We start from the raw sequence: 23426 nt of genomic DNA, 5'->3' as shown, positions 1-23426 counted from the left end.
GCTAACCGAAGCTGATAGTTGCAAGCAGTTTTTACGGGGTTTACTTGATGAATTACGAGTACAACTGGTATCTCTCAGAATTATAGAATTTGCAAACTTGGTTGAAAAGGCAAAAATGACTGAATAAGTACTGGGTTTAGATAGAAAGTGTGACAGCCTTAATTTGACCCTAGTCAGAATGTGGTTTCGGGACCACAAAATCAAGTCATAAAATTTATAAAAAAAATTAATTTTTATATCTTCTATGTGTGATAGTGCATATGTGAAAATTTTGATGTTTTAATTTAGTCATATGAATGTGAATTTCACTTGAAAGGACTTAGTTGAGAAACTTAGAAAATATGTTAGGAAAATGTGTGAGGACCAAATAATTTTCAAAGTATGAAAGTTTGGGTTTGCATGGCAAAATGCCCAATATGCATTAAGTGGCCGGCCAAGTAATGATGTTCCTCCACTAGGTTTAATTTAATCATAATATTATATTGATAAGTGATTATAATATCATAAATAATATGAATAAAAAAATAAAAATAGGAATAAAAGAAGAAATTAAAAATAAGTGTTCATTTTCTTATTCTTGCAAAAACCGAAACAAAAGGAAAGAAAAAGAGAAATTATACTAAGGCAATTCGGCACCCTCTTTTGCTAGTTGGAGGTAAGTTTTGAAGTGATTTTGAAATCTTTTTATGTGTTTAAGTTAATTGTTAAATGCATTTCTTGGCCATTTCAAGAAAATCAAATTTCTATGGTGGTTTGGGCACTAGGCCGTGTATCAAGATGTTAGAATTAGAGGTTGTTTTCATGTTGAATTGAATAAGTAGATGTTAGAATGAGGTTAATCTTGTTGAATTGTTAGTTGGGTAATACTTTGTGCATTCGGCCATATGTGGTTTAAATGGAATGTTCATTTTATTTTTACTTTCTTGTATGAAAAATGGTTCAAATAAGTGTCAAGGCCGAATGAGTCATGGTAGATTAGTTAAAGTGCAAAATTCATGTTTATGGGGTAAATTGAGCAATTGACAGAGACATGGATGAAGGAATAAGATTTATATTTTTTTTATGTTTTAGGAGTGAAAGGCATAATGAAAATTGAGTAAGTTTTAATGTGCATATTTTAGTTTAAGTGCTATGGAGAATTTGGCTAAAATAGTTTGGTATGTGTGTTTGCCGAATTTAAATTAAGATTGTTTGAGTGACTTAATTTATGTATTAAAAATTTATTTGAGTGATTATAATGGGCATTAAGATGTTGAACTTATGAGATTAGAAGTATATAAGCTTGATAGTATTTGAATGAATATAAATTGGGGCTACGATGATTGAGTTATTTTATTTGCTTAGTTGGAGCTCAAGATCAAAGGGAGCCAAGTTCGGCCAAAGGGAAAGCGAAAGCAATTGAGTAGCCGATCGGAGTTGTTCATCCGACTAAAAAGGTAAGTTCTTAAGTAATTTAAGTTACGGTTAATATTGCACATAAATGACACAAAATAAGTTGGATAAGATACCATGGTATGTATGAGTTTTTGAAAATCAAATGTGAGATTATTGACCTATCTATGATATTGTGGTAGCTATAGATAAGAAATTTCAGCACTATGTGTGCAAGGTTATGCGGCACTATGTGTGCAAAAACTAAGTGGCACTATGTGTGCGAGATTACATGGCACTATGTGTGCGAGAAAACGTGGCACTATGTGTGCGAATAAGTAAGAGCACTATGTGTGCGAGAAAACGTGGCACTATGTGTGCGAATAAGTAAGAGCACTATGTGTGCGGACTTTCAAATCGAGCGCTAAGTGTGCGATATCGATCGTGGAGAATTACTTGTGCAAATGAAAATTCATTAAAACATTAAATTGGGAGTAATGAAATGTGCATGGATACTAGACATGGGATTTGATTTTAATTTGTATATTAATATATAATGCTTAGGAAGAGAGAAAGAAGAGAAAGGTAATCGGCTCAATTAGTATATATATATTTGAACAAAGATATAAAGTAGAGATAAATGAATCTAAATGGATTGGAGATTGAATTGATAGATGTAGCAGCTTGATTTGTGCTTATTTAAATAATTGGACATTGTATGTCATTTACATATACGCCAATGATTTGTATATGACATTTACCATGGTATTTTCAATTTGTGATTAAATGGTGTAGGAGTACATAGTGAATTCGGGTAAGTATGTACCAAATTCATAATGCACATATGTGACATAAGATTTCCTTGTGATATCATGTTTGAATTCGGCTAGTATTGGATTGAAATTTTATTTTTGTTAAGATAATCGGATTATTACATTCTTGAAATTTCTTAGGACTTATTGAGTTAATAACTCACTTGGTGTGTTTATTGGTTTTGTATAGATCATCTTGTCGAGGAAAGCTTGGAACTGTTACGAAGTCATCGCATCTTTTAACAACCTTTTTGGTACCTTTGTTTAAAACTCTAATAGACATTATGGCATGTATAGGATAATATTTTGGGAGGTTGATATTTTGATAATATTGTATATATAAAGCCATGCGAATATGACTAAAGTCCTATGTATGGATTTGATAATGGTTTAGATATAAATCTTGAAGTGTTAATCAACTTGACACATAAGTTCATATTTGTGATATGAGTGTAATTATGTTATGCTTGAACTAACATATTAAGCAATTGGGATATATATTATGTATGGGTATTCGGTCAAGAGGAGAAAAATCACCAAATGAATAGAAAAGTTTTAGTTGTATGATGTTATTCATTTAAGCTCAAGACTTTACACTTTTACTCTTTTGTATGCGCATACTATAGAAGTCACTCATGGAAACATGCTATTACTGTTATAATTATTTAATTACATTGGATGTGAATTATTGAAATTTAAAAGTGCAAATCTGATTCTTATGTACGCGAAACGTTCTATAGAGGAGTTGAGCACGTTATGTTATGTGACCCTACTCCATCAATGGACACGGGTATTTGGGTATTACAGAAAGCCTAAAAATACTCGTTCATTTGGGAAACGTTCTAGAGCTACTAGTTTAAATCTGTAACCTAAAAGATCAAAAGAATCTCGTGGTAGTTGGAGATCGAGTTTTAGATCAAATAGGGGTGATAAAAACCACAAAAAGCAGATGCCAGTTTCTACTGATAGTGTACAAGGTCCATCTCGGGATACTGAAATTCCATATTGTGAACACTGTGGGAAAAAGCATAAAGGTGAATGCTGGAAATTAACTCGAGGTTGTTTCCATTGTGGATCTACTGAGCATTTTGTTAGAGATTGTCCAAAGAATGAGAATGCTACACCTATTACATCTCAGAGATCTCTACCTACTTCTAGAGGCGAGGATTAGGCATAAGTAGTTCATTTTTTAGAGGTAGTACTAGAAGAGGAAGTGATGTTGCTACTCAACAATCAGAAGCTAGAGTACCAGCTTAAGCATATGTTGTACGGACCCGTGAAGAAGGTGATGCACATGATGTGGTGACAAGTATATTTTTATTGCATTCAAAACCTATTTATGCTTTAATAGATCCGAGATCTTCATATTCATATTTTAATACAAAATTGGTTGAGTTGGGAAACTTAAAATCTGAGATGTCTAAAGTATCAATAACAATATCTAGTCCATTGGGGCAAACTGTGCTAGTGGATCAAGTGTGTAGGAGGTTTCCCTTAATGATACATAATAGAATTTTCTCTGTTGACTTATTGATAATGCCATTTGGCAACTTTGATATAAGACTGGGAATGGATTAGCTTTCAGAACATGGGGTGATTTTAGATTATTATAAAAAGAAGTTTATTGTTCAAAGTGAAAATGGGGATAAGATTGAAGTGAATGGTATTCGAACCAGTGGGTTGACTCGTATAATTTCAGCAATTCAGGCTAGTAAACTTTTTCATTAGGGTTGTACAGCTTTTCTGGCTTATGTTATTAATTCAGATTCTGTTGAAAGTCAATGCAGTAAAATCAGGACTGTTTGTGAATTTCCTGATGTATTTCCTGAAGAATTGCCTGAATTACCAACCTGATCGAGAGGTTAAATTTATAATAGAAGTTTATCCTGGTACAACTCCAATATTAATACCTTCATACCGTATGTCACCTACAGAGTTAAAAGAATTGAAAGTATAGTTGCAGGATTTACTGGATCAAGGATTTATACATCCTAGTATTTCACCTTGGAGAGCTCCAGTGTTATTTGTTAAAAAGAAAGACGGTTCAATGCGGTTGTTTATTGATTATCAACTATTGAATAAGTTGACTATCAAGAATCGATCCCCATTACCTCATATGGATGATCTATTTGACCAATTCAAAGGAGCTTCTGTGTTTTCAAAGATTAATTTGAGATCGGGTTACTACTAGTTGAAGGTTAAAGAAAGTGATGTACCGAAGACAGCATTTTGTATAAGGTATGGTCGTTATGAATTTTTAGTTATGCCTTTTGGATTGACAAATGCTCCAGCTACTTTTATAGATCTTATAGGCCATATATTTCAACCGCATTTGGATCAATTTGTTGTGGTTTTTATTGATGATATTCTGGTTTATTCGAAGTCTGAATCTGAACATGAGCAGCATCTCAGAATTGTTTTACAAATATTACGAGAGAAACAGTTATACGGGAAGCTTAGTAAATTTGAATTCTGGTTATCGGAGATTGTTTTCTTAGGACATATGGTTTCGGTAGATGGAATTAAAATTGATCCAAAGAAGATTGAAGCGATTGTTCAGTGGAAAGCACCAAGAAATGTATCAGAGGTACGTAGTTTTCTAGGATTTGCTGGTTACTATTAGAGATTTGTAAATGGATTTTCAAAGATAGCTTTGCCGATGACAAAGCTGTTGCAAAAGAATGTTACATTTGTTTGGGATGATCAGTGCTAAGAAAGTTTTGAAAAGTTAAAGCAAATGCTGACTGAGGCACTAGTTTTAACATTGCCAGAATCAGGAAAGGACTTTGTTATTTATAGTGATGCTTTTTTGAATGGACTTGGATGTCTTTTGATGCAGGATGGAAAGGTAATAGCTTATGCATCTCGTCAATCGAAACCGCATGAACGAAATTACCCGACGCATGATTTGCAACTAGTTGCCGTGATTTTTGCACTAAAGATTTGGAGACATTACTTGTACAATGAGAAATGTTATATTTATACCGATCATAAAAGTCTCAAGTATCTTTTATCTCAAAAGGAGTTAAATTTGAGACAACGTCGGTGGATGAAACTTTTAAAAGATTATGATTGTATTATTTATTATCACCCAAGGAAGGCAAATGTTGTAGCTGATGTATTGAGTAAAAAAGTAGAGATTGAATTACGAGCAATGTTTGCATAGCTCAGTATCAGTGATGATAGAAGTTTATTGGCTGAAAGAAGAATTAAACTGGTGATGTTTGATCATATCAGGTAAGCACAATTAGAAAATGATAAGTTGATGAAGAAAAGAGAAATGGTTCATAATGACATGATAGAGAATTTCAGCATTGATGAGCATGATTGTTTGAGATTTCGTAATCGGATATGCGTTCTGAATGTTTCTGAATTAAAGGAGTTGATAATTTAAGAAGCTCATGATAGTCCTTTTGCTTTGCATTTGAGAGGAACGAAAATGTATCGTAATCTACAGGAATCGTATTGGTGGTCGAGTATGAAAAGAGATATAGTTGAATATATGGCTAAATGCTTGACTTGTTAACGAGCTAAAGCAAAACATCAGGTTCCTACTAGACTACTTCAGCCTATTAACATTCCTGAATGGAAATGAGATTGTATTACAATGGATTTTGTAATAGGATTACCATTGTCAGCAAGTAAGAAAAATTCTATTTGGGTGATTGTTGATTGGCTTACAAAATCGGCTCATTTCATAATAGTTCGAACTGATTGGTCACTTCAGAAACTTGTTGAAGTTTACATTTGGGAAATTGTGAGATGGCATGGTATTCCTGTATCGATAATCTTTGATCGGGATCCGTGGTTCACATCAAGATTTTGGAGGCAATTGCGTAAATCTCTTGGTACTCGACTTAGCTTTAGCACAGCTTTTCATCCGCAGACTAATGGATAATCTGAACGAGTTATTCAGATTTTGGAAGATATGCTTTGTGCTTGTGTCATTGATTTTGAATCAAGCTGGAAACGTTATTTACCATTGGCTGAATTTGTGTACAATAATAGTTTCCAATCAAGTATTGAAATGGCTTCGTATAAAGCTTTAATGGTCGTAGATGCCGGACACTTGTGTGTTGGATGGAATTGAATGAAAGAAAAATGATTAGGCCAGAGATAATTCAAGAAATAAAGGATACTATTAAAAAGATTTGAGATAGACTGAAGGTAGCTTTTGACAGACAAAAATCATATGCGGACTTGAAACGCCAGGATATTGAATATTCAGTTGGAGATAAAGTATTTCTTAAAGTTTCACTTTGGAAGAAAACTTTGATTTGGTCGAAAGGGAAAATTGGGTCCTCGTTTTATTGTGCCATATGAGATTGTGAAAAGAGTTGGACCAGTTGCTTATTGTTTGGCCTTACCTCCGGAATTACAAAATATTCATGATGCTTTTCATGTTTCCATGCTCAGAAGGTATCGATCAGGCCCCTCTTATGTTATTTCGACAGAGGATATTGAAATCTGACCTAATTTATCATATGAATAAGAACCGGTTGATATATTAGCTCTTGAGGTAAAAGAATTACGTAACAAACGAGTTTCATTGGTAAAAGTGTTATGGCGAAGTCATAATATTGAAGAAGCGACTTGGGAACCGGAAAAAACTATGAGATCTCAGTACCCCCACCTTTTTTCAGGTAAATTTTGAGGACAGAATTTATTAAGGGGGAGAAATGTAACGACTCAAAGTTTACGGTTATCGGAAAGTGTATTTTTGGGTCTCCGTTTTCGTAAAACGAATTCGCAAATATTTATTAAAAATATTTACGAAGTTAGTTTTTTAGTTAATTAGGTTTTGGTTAGGTGAATTTGTCTAAATTAAGAGTAATTAGGTATAAGAACTAAATTGCATATAGAGTAAAAATGAATTATAGAATAGAGAAAAGTTTAAGGGACTAAATAAGCAAATTTTGTGACAATTGTATGGTAATGGTAAGATACATGTGTAATAAATACATACATACATTTGTAATAGACATATATATTTTCTTATTATTTTAGAAAATATTATTATATTATAATTATAATTATAACTAAAACAAAAAAATAATGAAACACAAAAGAAAAAGAAAAAGAAAGAACAGAATTGGGAATGAAACAGAGGAAATAAAGAAAGAAAAAGAAAGGGAAAAATTAGGGTTTCAAGGGTTTAAACTCAAATTGGTTAGTCAATTTAGTCCCTTTTCTTGAGAATTTTATGTTTTTAGAATCCTAGAACAAAATACTACTTGATTTATGTTGAAATTTTAGAAGCTAGTGGATTTTTAGAAGTTTTTCATGTTAAATAAATTGAAGTGTTAGGGGTTAAATTGATAGAATTTCAAGTTAGAAGTGAAAAAGGGATTGAATTGTAAAATAAATTATAAATTTTGAGTAATAGGGACTAAATTGAGAGAATTTTGAAATTAAGGTTTATGGTGAAATTTAAAAGTTAAAATCAGTCTAAAGTAAGATTTGAATGAAAATATGGACTTAGTTTAAATAAAATAAAGTTAGTTTTGATTAGGGACTAAATTGAAAATATGAGCAAATGTTGAGTATAAATTGAAATATTCAATATGAAATTGTAGTGTATGGATAAATTTTAATTGTTTCGATTTCCGTAGCCAACGTTGAGCTGTAGACCTTGTCTAGGAAAAGAAAGGACAAGGTTAACGAGAAATAGCTCGGGAATTACAGTTTGTATTTCTATAATTCGAATTTAATTATTAATTTTTATATTTTAATTTAAATGTTTATGGTAAGTAATTAAGGTGAGTATTAGTATTGTGATATTGAATTGAATTTACATGTATATGTGATTGATGTGGAAATTGAATATTGGATATATGTTGTACTTGAAAAGTAATGTGAAACCCTATTAACTGTATCGAGCTGAGTCAGATATAGTTGGCATGCCATAGGATTGGAAGTGTTCTAGGATTACTTCGACTTCGAGTCGATGAGACACTGGGTGTCAAATTATTACTTCGGATAAATTAGATGAGGTACTAGGTACCAACTTACTTCGACATGGCCGATGAGACACTGGGTGTCAATCTATTACCTCGAATTATTCGATGAGGCACTGGGTGCCAAACTGATGTGTTTTGGTTGTATCCGTGTATTCGTCCGAGTCCAAGTTGTGTTAATAGGGGTAAATAAATAAATTCATAATTGGAATGGGATATTGAATTGAGATACAAAAAAGAAATGTATGAACCATGGGTTCATGGAATGGTTATTGATATAGTTCATGAAATGGTTATTGATATAGTGAGATGACATGTGTATTCTACTGAGAAAAACTATTTGAATGGCAATTATGAGATTGAAATTGTGACAGCCCTAATTTGGCCCTAGTCGGAAAGTGGTTTCGGGACCATAAAATCGAGTCACAAAAATAATTAACCGTTATAATCTATGCTTATTGTATGTGTACATGCACGTGTGAAAGTTTCATGTTTTAATTTTATCATTTGTATGTGAAATAGATTAAATAGGACTCATGTGAAATAAATGTGAAAGATGATAGGTTAATCTCAAAGTGGTGTAATAATGCATGTTAGAAAAAGGATGGGTTTGCATGTCAAATATCCATTTTTGACAAGTAGTGGCCGGCCATGATGAAGTGATAGATAAAAATATGTATTAATTATTAGTTAATGGCTTAATATTTTATAGTATAGATGAATAAAATGAAAATAATAATAGAAAGAATGGGAAGAAAACAAAGTCTTAACTTTGTTCTTCTTAGCCGAACCAAAAGGGAGAAAAAGGGGAGCAAACATTCAGCCATTTGAAACCTAAGGAAGGTTAGTAAATCAAGTTAGATTTTTTGAAATTCTAGTTTGTTTTAGGTTACTCATCATGCTACTCACTTAGCCCATGCCAAAACTTTGAATTTGGATGGTTGAATTGAACATTCGGTTATGGTAGATAAGGAAGGAATTTGTTTTTTATCTTTAAGTTTTGATGAAGAAATTGTTGATGAAAGAAGTTGATCTTGTTAAAAGTATAATTTCTAATACTCATATGTGTAATAGCCGAACCTAGACTTTGCTTAATGTCTTGAACAAATGCCGATTAGGTGTTTTGAAATGGATAAATTAGGTGCTTGATTTCCTAAAGGTTCGGCATAGTACATGATATTTTTGTTAGTATGATTTCGAAGAATTTGAGTAATGTTATGTATAAGTAAAATTATTAGGTACAGTCTTGGCGGTATATATGTACAATTGATCTATTTAGCTAATAAGATCTAGGGTGATAAATAATTAAATAATATGTATACAAAGAATGTGTGAAAGAGTGAATTGGCAATAATCTCTTTAGGACAGCAGCAGTAAAGTGATTTTGGAAAAATCACTATAAATTGTGGGAGTTGAGTTAGAAGCTGAATAAATTATGTAATTAAAGCTTGATGAGTCTAGTTTCTTATAAAAGAAACTATAAAAGCAAAAGAATTGCCGATAATGAGATAATTGAAGTAATGTGGGATAGAGTCAAAATGACTTCTAGATCCCCTGTTCTGTTTTTATAAAATCACTATAAAATGTATAAAAATATTCAAGTGATGAAATTTATATGCTTAGACTCCTTAATGAGTCTAGTTTCAAATGAAATAAACAAGGACATGTTTTGAATTCTGTACAATGAGAAATTTATTTCGTAGTAAAGAGTGGTCAGATTAGTCAAACACTGAAACAAGGGAAACTTTAAGAAAAATATGGTATTGATTGGCCAAACTTAAAATTCTGAAAATTTTATGGATAAAAGATATATGAGTCTATTTTTAGGGAAATTTTATGGGAATTTATTTGGAGTTTCGTAACTCTAGTTATAAATAATTTAGTGACTGTTGCTCAAGAAGACAGCTTATTGTGAATTTGTGATTATGAGGTAATCATTAATAAAAAATTTTTAAGGAGTTGCTTAATGTTTTCTTATAAGCTTACTATAATCTTTATGTGTGAAAGTCGAATATATATGTATTATATTCTGAAAATAATATTTGAATAGTCGATTAATGTTTAGTTTAAAATTTGTTGAATTAAAGCTCAAGAGCATAGGGGGCAATTTCGAATAAGGGAAAAGAGAAAGCAATCGAGTAGCCTATCCGCAGTTGTTCAAATAAATCCGAGGTAAGTCTTTGAGTAATGGAACTTAGCTTATGATTTGATTAAACAATGTTATATATTTATATATATAGCACAATAAATAAATTGTGACCTGATGGTTTCTCTTGATTTACATATTGAAATAAATGGGTAGTGCATCGGCTTGTAATCGAATGGTTATAGAAACTCATGTAGAGTAGCGAAACAGAATCGTGTCATTTGTATGAGCTGTTGAGCCAAAAATAAATGATGGATAATCATGTTGTGTTTGTGATCTAATAATGTAAATGAATTGTTAATGATTTATAATATAAATATATTTTGTGCATGACAATTGAGGATTATATCCGGGTTAAGTCCCGAAGGCATTCGTGCTGGTTGCTATTTCCGGGTTAAGTCCCGAAGGCATTCGTGCTGGTTGTTATTTCTGGGTTAAGTCCCGAAGGCATTCGTGTTGGTTGTTATTTTCGGGTTAAGCCCCGAAGGCATTCGTGCTGGTCGCTATTTCCGAGTTAAGTCCCGAAGGCATTTGTGCTGGTTGTTACATCCGGGCTAAATCCCGAAGGCAATTGGGTTGGAAATGTGCGATCTTGTCATAATAATTTCTATTGATGGGCTTACAACCCTAAGATGATCAGGTATGCACCTTATATACATTGAAATTAAGTTAAGATTGACTATGAGCATGTAAGTATATGGGTTGAAGAGTGAAGTAACATAAGGATGTGATTTTTGCGTATTTGCATTTATTTAGCCTTGTAATCGAATTAGATGTATTCGGCATAATTATGAGGTTAGTGGGGTAAAAAGAGATTATCTACATGATACGAATTCGTGTTTAAGGAAAAATTTAAGATGACATGTATTAACGATAGGGGTATATTTAATCATGACTACATTTAGTCAGAAAGATGATGAGCCTTATGAATGCTATGCTTTAGTTATAAATGATTTCATTACTTAAGACTTACTAAGCATCGAAATGCTTACTCTTTTTGCCTTCATTCCCTGTTTTATAGATTTTGTTCGTGAACTAGCGGACTTGGGAGATCCAAAGTCGAAGTCGTCCACACTATCTAAACCTTTCGGTACTCTTGTAAATGAACCTTGATAATGGCATGTATAGGATTGACTTTTGATGTTAATTACGTATCTTTTTGGTGATGTATATATGTATAGCCATGCGAAAATGGCTTGTTAAGTTATTATATGCGCTCCACATAATTAATGTGTATGTATGGATGATAATCGATTAATGTTTTAAATGTTTTGATGTGAATTAAACTTAGGAATGAATTAAGGTACTATTTAAATTGAGAAGATTGCTTTGCATAGTGTATAAACGAAATTCGAATTCGAAGGTATGCTATCGGAAATTACCTGAGTATTGTCAAATGAATTTTTGTACTTATTTGGTAATATTCCTTACCCCCTCCGGTGATGGATACGGGTTAGGGGTGTTACAGAAATAGTAAAAGATGAGAATTGAAAGTATTATGAATGATGCGTTTATGAAATTGATTATCTATTTGAATGATTTTTGTTATGTGTGTTTAGATATATATATAAATATTATAAATTATTGCTTAATAATTATTCGGATTATAGAAATACCTCTAAGTTTATACTCAGGGTATGGTTTGTTTCCGTACACAGGTTAGGTTAAAGTCGAATTGCCGAATCAGCATCTATAGCCGATCCCGAACTTAAGTGTGGTGAAGTATGTTTCTTTTTGGTAATGGCATGTACCTAGGATGATGTGTTTGTCATTTTGGGAAATGTTTGTAAATGATGTTACAAATGATATTGGTTACTTATATATATATATATTTATGTGTTATGTTGAAGTTACTAAATGGTATGTTATAATTGAAGTCATGAATGAACTTATCATAGTCAAATTTGGATTGATATTGGTATGAAAGTTGATTTGGTTTGAATGAAGTTATTTGAATTAATTTGATAAAAGTATGAAAAGAACCTACGTTGGTATGCTGGTTAGGTCATTAGGTTGTTTATTTGGCATTATTTTGAATGAATTTGAATGTGTATTGAACAATTGGTTATTGAATTGCTTGGCGAATAAGTTTGCAGGGAATGGTAAACTTGATGAAAAAGGCTCATTTTAGTCCATATGGCCTGGCACACGGGTGTGCGACCAGACCGTGTGAGACACACGGCTTACACATGGGCGTGTGGATAGGCCATGTGTCCCCTACATCTTAAAAAATTAAAATAGAATGCCTAGGAAATTGCATACGGGTAAAGACACGAGCATGTGTCTCAACTGTGTAAGGCAGACAACCTAGCACATGGGCATGTGGTTGGCCGTATGGCCTAAGTCAGAGAGTTGAACGGTGTCAGAAACGGCTTGAAGCATGAGCGTGTTTAAGGTCACACAGGCGTGTGAGCCTTGTACCTAAAAAAATTTGAAATTTCACGAAAAATTTTCTAAACTTCCGATTAAGTTCCGATTTGTTTCTGTAACATCCTGATTTCCGGGTTTTTTCGCGATTCTTGATATTTTAAGTGAGTTTCTAAAATTTGGTATGTGATTATGGAATTCATAATTTGGGTATGTAAATGGGCTTATGGAAGGCCCATGAGATGGCCAAAACCCAGGGGAATTTTTAAATTTTGGACTTAGGAGTTAGGGGTTCTGGCTAGGTGCCCTTATATAAAGTTGTGGGCAATATGTATCACAAAAAGAGCTTTAGTAAAGTGGCAAGGGTGACGCCACTAAGCTCCTAAAAAGGTGGCGTGCGGAGCATAAGGGAAGACAGGGGATCGATTCCCTGTGTTGGCAAGTAAGAGTATTTATTTTTATGTGCAGGAAGGGTAAGTGTTGGAATCCAAGTGGATTCTGTAAGAGGAGAGTTTGGAGCAAGTCAAATGCATGGATTAAGGAGGGATAAGGGGAGAGATTTTAGGGATTTGATATGAAGATAGAGTTGGTCGAATAAGGGAGATTGGAGGGGGGAATTTCGGCAGAGAGGTTTAGTTAGGGATTTTCGGCACTTAGGTATTTTTGTGCCGTTTTCTCCCTGGAGGATTAGTCTTTTTCTTTCTTTTTCTTTTGCAGCCGAATCTATCATCTCTTCTTCTATCTTTTCTTCCTTCTCCTTCTTTCAAACCAGCCCACTATTCCCTCCATTCACCATTGTTTCTTTCCTTTATCTCTACTTCTGCTGAAATACCGCAAAAAGCCGAAATCAGTGAAGATAAAGGGGTGCCGATTCTTTGTGACCAACAACCTTTTCTTTCCTTTTCAATTGTTGGCGTTCAATTCCTTTACCTTTTAGGCGTACGGATTCAAGAGAAGAAAGACTGTGGTAAGTGCTCGAACTCTAAACGATTCCTGGAGTAACTTTTGGCCAAAAACCGAAACCCCTCTAGTTTAGGGAGGTGGCCGAATATGGGTATAGGCCTTATGGGGTCTTCTTTTAATATTTTTGTGGTTTATTTAGTGGAGGGGCAGCAAGGTGTAGTGTCGACTTGGAGTAGCTTGGATCACCGGAGTGGCTAGACCTAGTCATCAATCGCGGCAAGATAAGATTCCTAAGGCCACTATAGATGGTGGCCGAATGTGTAAGTATTAATATTAGATGATTTTTGGTTTGGTTCAATTATGGGAAGCTGATTATTAATGATGGATTATAGGAGAAATCGTGTAGGAGATCTTGTCGAGGAATATCGCCAAATAGGTGTGTAACGAACCCTCTTTCACGAGCTTAAAGCGATAAATACCGAAAAGCTGAAATGCTAAAATTATGGCATTTCGAGGACTCGTGAGCAAGCGAACGCTCATTAGATAGTTAGATTCGTTGAGATGATGATCAGGAACATTGGAAACGGTAAGAACGTGATTTTTGGCATTCACGGTAAGTTGGGCCTCGAGGGGCTGCAATAGGGCCCAATAGGCTTTCGGGCCCATTTCGGTAAAATTGGTAGAAAATGGAAATCTGTTAAATTGCATGTTAAGACTGTTAATACTGTTATGGATATAGGCTAAATGGGCCTAGATGACAAAATCGACTAAGTAGGGCCCATTAGGGGTTTTAGGCCCAATAACTCGGTTTCGCTAAAAGTGGGCCAGAAGCGCTGTTTAAACAAATAAATAGTTAGTAACTGATGATGAACATGGAAAAATCCCTAATTTTTGGTAAAATTACGATATTACCCTTATAATATGAAAATGACCGTTTTGCCCCTAAGTAAAAATGACCATTATACCCCTAGGGTTTAAACGTAAATTTTTATACATGGGATTTTGATAAACATAGTATGTATGATATGCACATGACATGTATGATATGCACATGATATGTATGATATGCACATAATGTATTCATAAATGCATTGGGTTGGGTTTTTATATGGATGGAGGAAGTGTAAAAGGGCTTATGCCCCAGTTATGATAAAGGGCTTATGCCCCAGTTATGATAAAGGGCTTATGCCCCAGTTATTAAAAGGGCTTATGCCCTAGTTATTAAAAGGGCTTTGCCCCAGTTATTAAAAGAGGCTAGGCCTCCAGTTATACGATAAAGTAGCTATGCTGCCAGTGGAGAGTTATGGCGGGGTGGGTCGAGTTAATCCCCACATAGTGTGTTGGTTGGTACGGGTGGAGAGTAGCGGATGGTGGGTTGAGTAGTCTCCCCAAATGGGCTTGCATTCTCTCATTGACATTACATGTGATATTGAAATGGGCCTATGGGCCATACCGTTTACAGTAAAGGCTTCGGCCCAGTAATATGAAGTATGAAAAGGCTTCGACCCAGTGTTATGAAATATGAAGTGTGAAAAAGGCTATGGCCCAGTACATGTTGAGATTGGATTTAGGCTTAGGCCCAACAGGCTGTTATTGTTTTGGGCTTTGAAAGGGGCTTGTTGCACACTGAGTTTCCAAACTCACCCCCTTTCCTTAACCTTGCAGGTAAGCCTTGATGTGGGGACTTGGTTTGGAGGGGATTCAGAGTAGCCATGGTGATCGCCTTTGGACTTTTAAATAAGCGTTGGTTTTCATTAAATTTCCTTTAATTATTATTTATTTTGGGGTTGTAATAAGGCCATTTTAACTTTCCTTTTATTTCTTTTCGGGATTATTTTAATTTTAATAACTTTAAACCTGGTTGATAATTATTCAAATGGGCTATACTTAGGACGTGTTTTCAAAACGATACTTGTTTTCAAAATAGCTCAACGCCACGATTAATCAATTTGTCAAAGATGTCCACTTGAACAAATTTAAAACTCGATATAACAAAGTGTGGCTATGGTTGTGGGCATGTCTAGGATTGGATCCAATCAAAGAGCTTGGTACTTAAGCAGCCTTCATGGCTCACATCCTCTGTCTCGGATACCTACCTAGTGCCCAGCTTCCATACACTTTGTTAACTCAACAAAATATATGGTTTTTAAAACACTAAAACGGAACGTGGGTTTTCAACTCCAATGTGGCACTTCAGATTCGGCCATAACGTCTGGGCTGGGTTTTGGATGTTATATTTAGTGGTATCAGAGCCTAGGTTGCAACAACTCGTCTGTGGATCGGGTTCAAAATTTTTTCGAAAACTTGGGCTTAAGAAGGGTATTTTTGGAAATGATTTTTGAAAATTCTTTTCAAAGATGTTTTACAGAGTATACATGTTAAAATGGTCCGAGTTTTTCTATTTTAAATCAAGAGTTCAAAATAAAGGGTGTTTTCAAATCAAAGTTTTCAAATTTCTATTTTCGGTGATCAAAAACATGGTTTCAAGTTTTGGATTGGAGAAAAAAGTGGCGCACTGAATCCCCGACACCAAGTTTGTAAGTATATTTTCTTTACGATATATGATAATGATATGATATTATGAATAGTGCTGAGACTCTACTATGATGTTGTAGATAGGGTAAAACTGTGAAACGGTAGAAATAAGACTGTAGCTAGACTACGACGATACGAAAACAATTCTTGAACTGCTATATTTCCATAAGACATTTTCTTAATAAACAGTGGAACATTATACTAATTTCATAAAATTCGTAAATCAGATAAGTCGATATGAGTACAAGAGGAGTTCATGGACGAGGCCGCGGACGTGGTCGCGAAAGGGTGCAAGCTGAATCTTCATCCTCAGGGCATAGGCCAGCTGAGGAGCCATCTGTGCCACAATAAACGGAGACTGGGTCTTATGATCGGGCTGCGGGGCATGACGCTTTGTCCCAAGCCATGTTAAGGGTTTTAGAAAGAGTTGCTGGAGCTAGTACTAGGATAATGAATAGGGGGTCTATATCGGAGCGACTCCGGGCCAACGGAACAGAAGTATTTAGGGGTGTATCTGGAGTAGCCCCAAATGTGGCAGAATATTGGCTAGAGGCAACAGAACGGATCATGGACGATCTAGACTGCTCAGTGGAGCAAAAGCTGAAAGGAGCTGTGTCGCTGCTACGTGACGAGGCATACCGAAGGTGGATCACCGTAAGGGAGAGTACCCCAATTGAGCAAGTAACCTGGGAATTGTTCAAAACTGCTTTTAAAGGGAGGTATGTTGGGGCAAGCTATGTGGATGCTCGTCGGAAGGAATTCTTGAATCTGACTCAGGGTGATAAGACTGTAGCAGGGTATGAGGCAGAATTTTTGAGGCTGAGTCAATATGCTAGTGGGATAGTGGCAACTGAATATGAGCGCAGTGTCCGATTTGAGGATGGTCTCCGTGATGAGCTTAGGATATTGATAGCTCCACAGAGGGAGCGTGGTTTTGCTGCATTGGTAGAGAAGGCTAAGATAGCCAAGGAGGTGAAGCTGGCTGAGCAACAGAATCGTGAGAAGGATCAACCCAGATTCAAGAGGGATTTTAGACCCTCAAGTGCCACGAATCGAAATGTTAAAAGAGCAAGGATGGAGGAACCGGTTCGAGCAGTTCCAGTAAATACTTATAGACCGTAGGTTTGCAGGGACTGTGGTAAGGTGCATATGGGGGAGTGTTGGAAACGAACTGGAGCATGTTTTCGATGTGGGTCTAGGGAGTATAAGTTTAGAGAGTTTCCTCGGAGGACAGCTCAGGAGCTAGCTGCAGAGCAAGGGGATATCCAACCACGGCGAGGAGGACCACCACCACAGAGGGGTCGTGGGCAAGGTAGAGGTGGCAATGGTAATGGACGAGGACGTGAGGCACTTGACAGAGGTGCTAGACATGCCGAAGCCCGACAGCCGGCGTTGGTTTATGCTGCACGACGTCGTGAGGAGGGTGACGCTCCTGATGTTATAACTGGTACGTTCTTCATTCATAGCATGCCTTACACTGCTTTGATTGATGTGGGTCCCATTCACTCATATGTTGCTTGTAATGTATCTGGGGCTTTGGATGTGCTTCCTGAGGAGACTGTGAGTGGGGTATCAGTGATAAGCCCATTGGGACATTCGGTTAAGGTAGATAAACTTTTTAGGGCAGTACCGTTAGTGACACAAGATAAAATTTTTGAAGGAGACTTTATGGAGCTGCCATTTGGGGATTTTGATCTTATCTTGGGAATGGACTGGTTAGCTAAGCATAAGGCGACGTTGGATTGTGCTGCAAAGAGGATGGTACTATGAACTGCTGAAGATGAGGAGATAATGGTCATAGGGGAACGAAGGGATTATTTGTCCAATGTCGTTTCGGCTTTAAGAGCCAAGAAGTTGATTAGGAAAGGTTGTGAGGCGTACTTGGACCTTGTAAGTCAAACGGGACTTGAGGAGATAACGGTAGAGTTGGTTAGGACTATTAAGGAATTTCAGGATGTATTCCCAGATGAACTTCCTAGATTACCCCCGAGCAGAGAAGTCGAGTTTGGAATCAACTTATTACCTGGAACAGCTCCTGTGTCCATTGCGCCTTATCGGATGGCACCAAAGGAGTTGGTAGAATTGAAAGCTCAGATACAGGAACTGTTGGATAGAGGGTTTATAAGACCAAGTGTTTCCCCGTGGGGCGCACCGGTACTGTTCGTAAAGAAGAAAGATGGGACTATGCGAATGTGTATTGATTATCGGTAGTTGAATAAACTGACGATCAAGAATAAGTATCCATTACCAAGAATCGATGATCTGTTAGACCAATTAAAATGAGCCTCGGTATTTTCTAAGATCGACCTTCGGTCAGGATATCATCAATTAAGAGTTAAAGAAGTGGACATTTATAAGACGGCGTTCAGGACTCAATACGGTCATTACGAGTTTCTGGTAATGCCTTTTGGGTTGACTAATACACCGGCAGCATTCATGGATTTGATGAATCGGGTATTCCAGCCATACTTGGATCGGTTCGTAGTCGTTTTTATTGACGATATCTTAGTGTATTCAGAAACGGAAGAGAAGCATGATGAGCATCTTCGTGTAGTGCTGCAAGTGTTAAGGGAGAAGCAACTTTATGCAAAGTTTAGTAAGTGCGATTTTTGGCTGAAAGAAGTTGCCTTCTTGGGGTATGTTGTGTCTGCCGAGGGGATCAAGGTGGACCCTCGAAAGATTGAAGCAATTTTGGAATGGAAGCCACCGAGGTCGGTAATAGAGATCCGAAGTTTTCTGGGGTTGGCAGGTTATTATCGGAGATTCGTGGAAGGATTTTCTGTGTTGGCAGCACCGTTAACGAAACTTATAAGGAAGGGAGCACCTTTTGTTTGGACAAATAAGCAGCAAGAGGCTTTTGAGAAGCTGAAGAAGATTTTGACGGAAGCGCCAGTGTTGATTCAGCCAGAGTCTGGTAAGGATTTCACTGTGTATAGCGATGCATCACATGTAGGTTTGGGCTGCGTGTTGATGCAAGAGGGTAAAGTGGTCGCTTATGCTTCACGACAGCTTAAGCCGCACGAGGTGAACTACCCGACGCATGACTTGGAATTGGCAGCGGTAATCTTTGCACTTAAGATATGGAGGCATTACCTGTATGGGGAGAAATGCATCATCTATACGGATCACAAGAGTCTTAAGTACTTGCTGACTCAAAAGGAGTTGAATCTTAGGCAGCGAAGGTGGATAGAGTTGTTAAAGGACTATGACTGTTCGATTGAGTACCATCCAGGTAAGGCGAATGTCGTGGCTGATGCGCTAAGTCGAAGGGCTGTGGCGGAATTAAAGACGATGTTTGCTCGTCTAAGTTTGTATGACAACGGAAGTTTATTGGTGGAGTTGCAAGTAAGACCGACTTGGGTAGAACAGATTAAGAAGCAACAGTTGGAAGACGAGTCGTTGGATTCTCGGTTTCAGTAAGTTGAGAAGGGGGAAAATCTAGACTTTGGGTTAAATAGTGAGGGAGTTCTTTGTTTTCGAGGGAGAATTTGTATGCAGAAGAACTCCGATTTGAGATTGATGATTTTGAAAGAGGCACATAATGGACCTTGTGCTATGCATCCAGGAGGGAGTAAGTTGTATCAAGACTTGCGAGAGCTATATTGGTGGCCTGGGCTTAAGCGAGAAGTGACCGAATTTGTAGGGAGATGTTTGACATGTCAACAAGTGAAGGCCGAGCATCAACTACCTTCGGGATTGTTACAGCCGGTAAAGATACCACTTTGGAAGTGGGAAAGGGTAACTATGGACTTTGTAAGTGGGTTGCCGCTGACACCTTCTAAGAAGGATTCGGTTTGGGTGATTGTGGATAGACTCACGAAATCTGCTCATTTCATACCTGTCCGAACTGATTACTCACTTCAGAAGTTGGCCAAATTGTATGTGGCGGAGATAGTACGGTTGCATGGTGTGCCAGTATCGATAAATTCGGATCGAGACCCAAGGTTTACATCTTGGTTTTGGCAGAAGTTGCATGAGGCATTGGGAACGCGATTGGATTTCAGTACAGCTTTTCACCCTCAGTCGGATGGGCAGTCAGAGAGGGTTATTCAGATTTTAGAGGATATGTTGAGGGGTTGTGCTATTGGGTTTAGAGGCAGCTGGGAGGACCATTTGCCATTGGCGAATTTCACGTATAACAACAGTTACCAAGAAAGTATTCAGATGGCTCCATATGAGGCACTATATGGGCGAAGGTGTCGTTCGCCTACTTGTTGGGCAGAATTGAGGGAAAGGCAAATACTTGGGCCAGAGTTGGTAGCAGATACTAAAGACAAGATTAAGGTGATCAGGAATCGGTTAAAAGAGGTGGCAGATCGACAAAAGTCTTATGCCGATCTGAAGCGTAAGGATATTGAATATGCGGTAGGGGATATGGTCTTTTTGAAAGTTTCACCTTGGAAGAAGATATTGAGATTTGGTAAGAAGGGTAACTTGAGCCCACGGTTTATTGGGCCTTACCGAATCATTAAGCGGATAGGGCCAGTGGCTTATCAGCTAGAGTTACCTCCAGAACTGGATCGTCTTCACGACGTTTTCCATGTGTCCATGTTAAGACGATATCGTTCTGACCTAACTCATATCGTGCCAGTTGCAGAAATCGAGGTACGGTCGGATTTGACCTTTGAAGAGGAACCTGTGCAAATACTTGATCGCGATGTCAAGATGTTGAGAAGGAGGTCAGTCCCATTAGTGATGGTACTTTGGAGGAACCATGGCAAAGCAGAAGCTACTTGGGAGACCGAAGAGGCAATGCGTCAGCAGTACCCTCAACTGTTTGGATCACGTAAATTTCGAGGCCGAAATTTCTTTAAGGAAGGTAGAGTTGTAACATCCTCATTTCTGGGTTTTTTCGCAATTCTTGATATTTTAAGTAAGTTTCTAAAATTTTGAATGTGATTATGGAATTCATAATTTGGGTATGTAAATGGGCTTATGGAAGGCCCATGAGATGGCCAAAACCTGGAGGAATTTTTAAATTTTGGACTTAGGAGTTAGGGGTTCTGGCTAGGTGCCCTTATATAAAGTTGTGGGTAAAATGTATCACAAAAAGAGTTTTAGTAAAGTGGCAAGGGTGACGCCACTAAGCTCCTAAAAAGTTGGCGTGTGGAGCATAAGGGAAGACAGGGGATCGATTCCCTGTGTTGGCAAGTAAGAGTATTTATTTTTATGTGCAGGAAGGGTAAGTGTTGGAATCCAAGTGGATTCTGTAAGAGGAGAGTTTGGAGCAAGTCAAATGCATGGATTAAGGAGGGATAAGGGGAGAGATTTTAGGGATTTGATATGAAGATAGAGTTGGCCGAATAAGGGAGATTGGAGGGGGAATTTCGGCAAAGAGGTTTAGTTAGGGATTTTCGGCACTTAGGTATTTTTGTGCCATTTTCTCCCTCGAAGATTAGTCTTTTTCTCTCTTTTTCTTTTGCAGCCGAATCTACCATCTCTTCTTCCATCTTTTCTTCCTTCTCCTTCTTTCAAACCAGCCCACTATTCCCTCCATTCACCCATTGCTTCTTTCTTTTATCTCTACTTCTGCCGAAATACCGCAAAAAGCCGAAATCAGTGAAGATAAAGGGGTGCCGATTCTTTTTGACCAGAAACCTTTTCTTTCCTTTTCAATTGTTAGCGTTCAATTCCTTTACCTTTTAGGCGTACGGATTCAAGAGAAGAAAGGCTGTGGTAAGTGGTCGAACTCTAAACGATTCCTAGAGTAACTTTTGGCCAAAAGCCGAAACCCCTCTAGTTTAGGGAGGTGGTCGAATATGGGTATAGGCCTTATGGGGTCTTCTTTTAATATTTTTGTGGTTTATTTAGTGGAGGGGTAGCAAGGTGTAGTGTCGACTTGGATAGCTTGGATCACCGGAGTGGCTAGACCTAATCATCAATTGCGGCAGGGTAAGATTCCTAAGGCCACTATAGATGGTGCCCAAATGTGTAAGTATTAATATTAGATGATTTTTAGTTTGGTTCAATTATAGGAAGCTGATTATTAACGATGGATTATAGGAGAAATCGTGTAGGAGATCTCGTCGAGGAATATTGCCAAACAAGTGTGTAACGAACCCTCTTTCACGAGCTTAAAGCGATAAATGCCGAAAAGCCGAAATGCCGAAATTCTGGCATTTCGAGGACTCGTGAGCAAGAGAACGCTCATTAGTTAGTTAGATTCGTTGAGATGATGATCAGGAACATTGGAAACGGTTAGAACGTGATTTTTGGCATTCACGGTAAGTTGGGCCTCGAGGGGCTGCAATAGGGCCCAATAGGCTTTCGGGCCCATTTGGGTAAAATTGGTAGAAAATGGAAATCTGTTAAATTGCATGTTAAGATTGTTAATACTGTTATGGATATAGGCTAAATGGGCCTAGATGACAAAATCGGCTAAGTAGGGCCCATTAGGGGTTTTAGGCCCAATAACTCGGTTTCGCTAAAAGTGGGCCAGAAGCGCTGTTTAAACAAATGAATAGTTAGTAACTGATGATGAACATGGAAAAATCCCTAATTTTTGGTAAAATTACGATATTACCCTTATAATATGAAAATGACCGTTTTGCCCCTAAGTAAAAATGACCATTATACCCCTAGGGTTTAAACGTAAATTTTAATACATGGGATTTTGATAAACATGGTATGTATGATATGCACATGACATGTATGATATGCACATGATATGTATGATATGCACATGATGTATTCATAAATGCATTGGGTTGGGTTTTTATATGGATGGAGGAAGTGTAAAAGGGCTTATGCCCCAGTTATGATAAAGGGCTTATGCCCTAGTTATTAAAAGGGCTTTGCCCTAGTTATTAAAAAAGGCTAGGCCTCCAGTTATATGCTAAAGCAGCTATGCTGCCAGTGGAGAGTTATGGCGGGGTAGGTCGAGTTAATCCCCACATGGTGTGTTGGTTGGTACGGGTGGAGAGTAGCGGATGGTGGGTTGAGTAGTCTCCCCAAATGGGCTTGTATTCTCTCATTGACATTACATGTGATATTGAAATGGGCCTATGGGCCATACCATTTACAGTAAAGGCTTTGGCCCAGTAATATGAAGTATGAAAAGGCTTCGGCCCAGTGTTATGAAATATGAAGTGTGAAAAAGGCTATGGCCCAGTACATGTTGAGATTGGATTTGGGCTTAGACCCAACAGGCTGTTATTGTTTTGGGCTCTGAAAGGGGCTTGTTGCACACTGAGTTTCCAAACTCACCCCCTTTCCTTAACCTTGCAAGTGAGCCTTGATGTGGGGACTTGGGCTAGAGGGGATTCAAAGTAGCCACGGTGATCGCCTTTGGACTTTTAAATAAGCGTTGGTTTTCATTAATTTCCTTTAATTATT

Source organism: Gossypium hirsutum, chromosome A11 (genome assembly GCF_007990345.1).
Source record: "Gossypium hirsutum isolate 1008001.06 chromosome A11, Gossypium_hirsutum_v2.1, whole genome shotgun sequence".
Taxonomy (NCBI): Eukaryota; Viridiplantae; Streptophyta; class Magnoliopsida; order Malvales; family Malvaceae; genus Gossypium; species Gossypium hirsutum.
Note: the sequence above shows the minus strand (reverse complement) of the source record.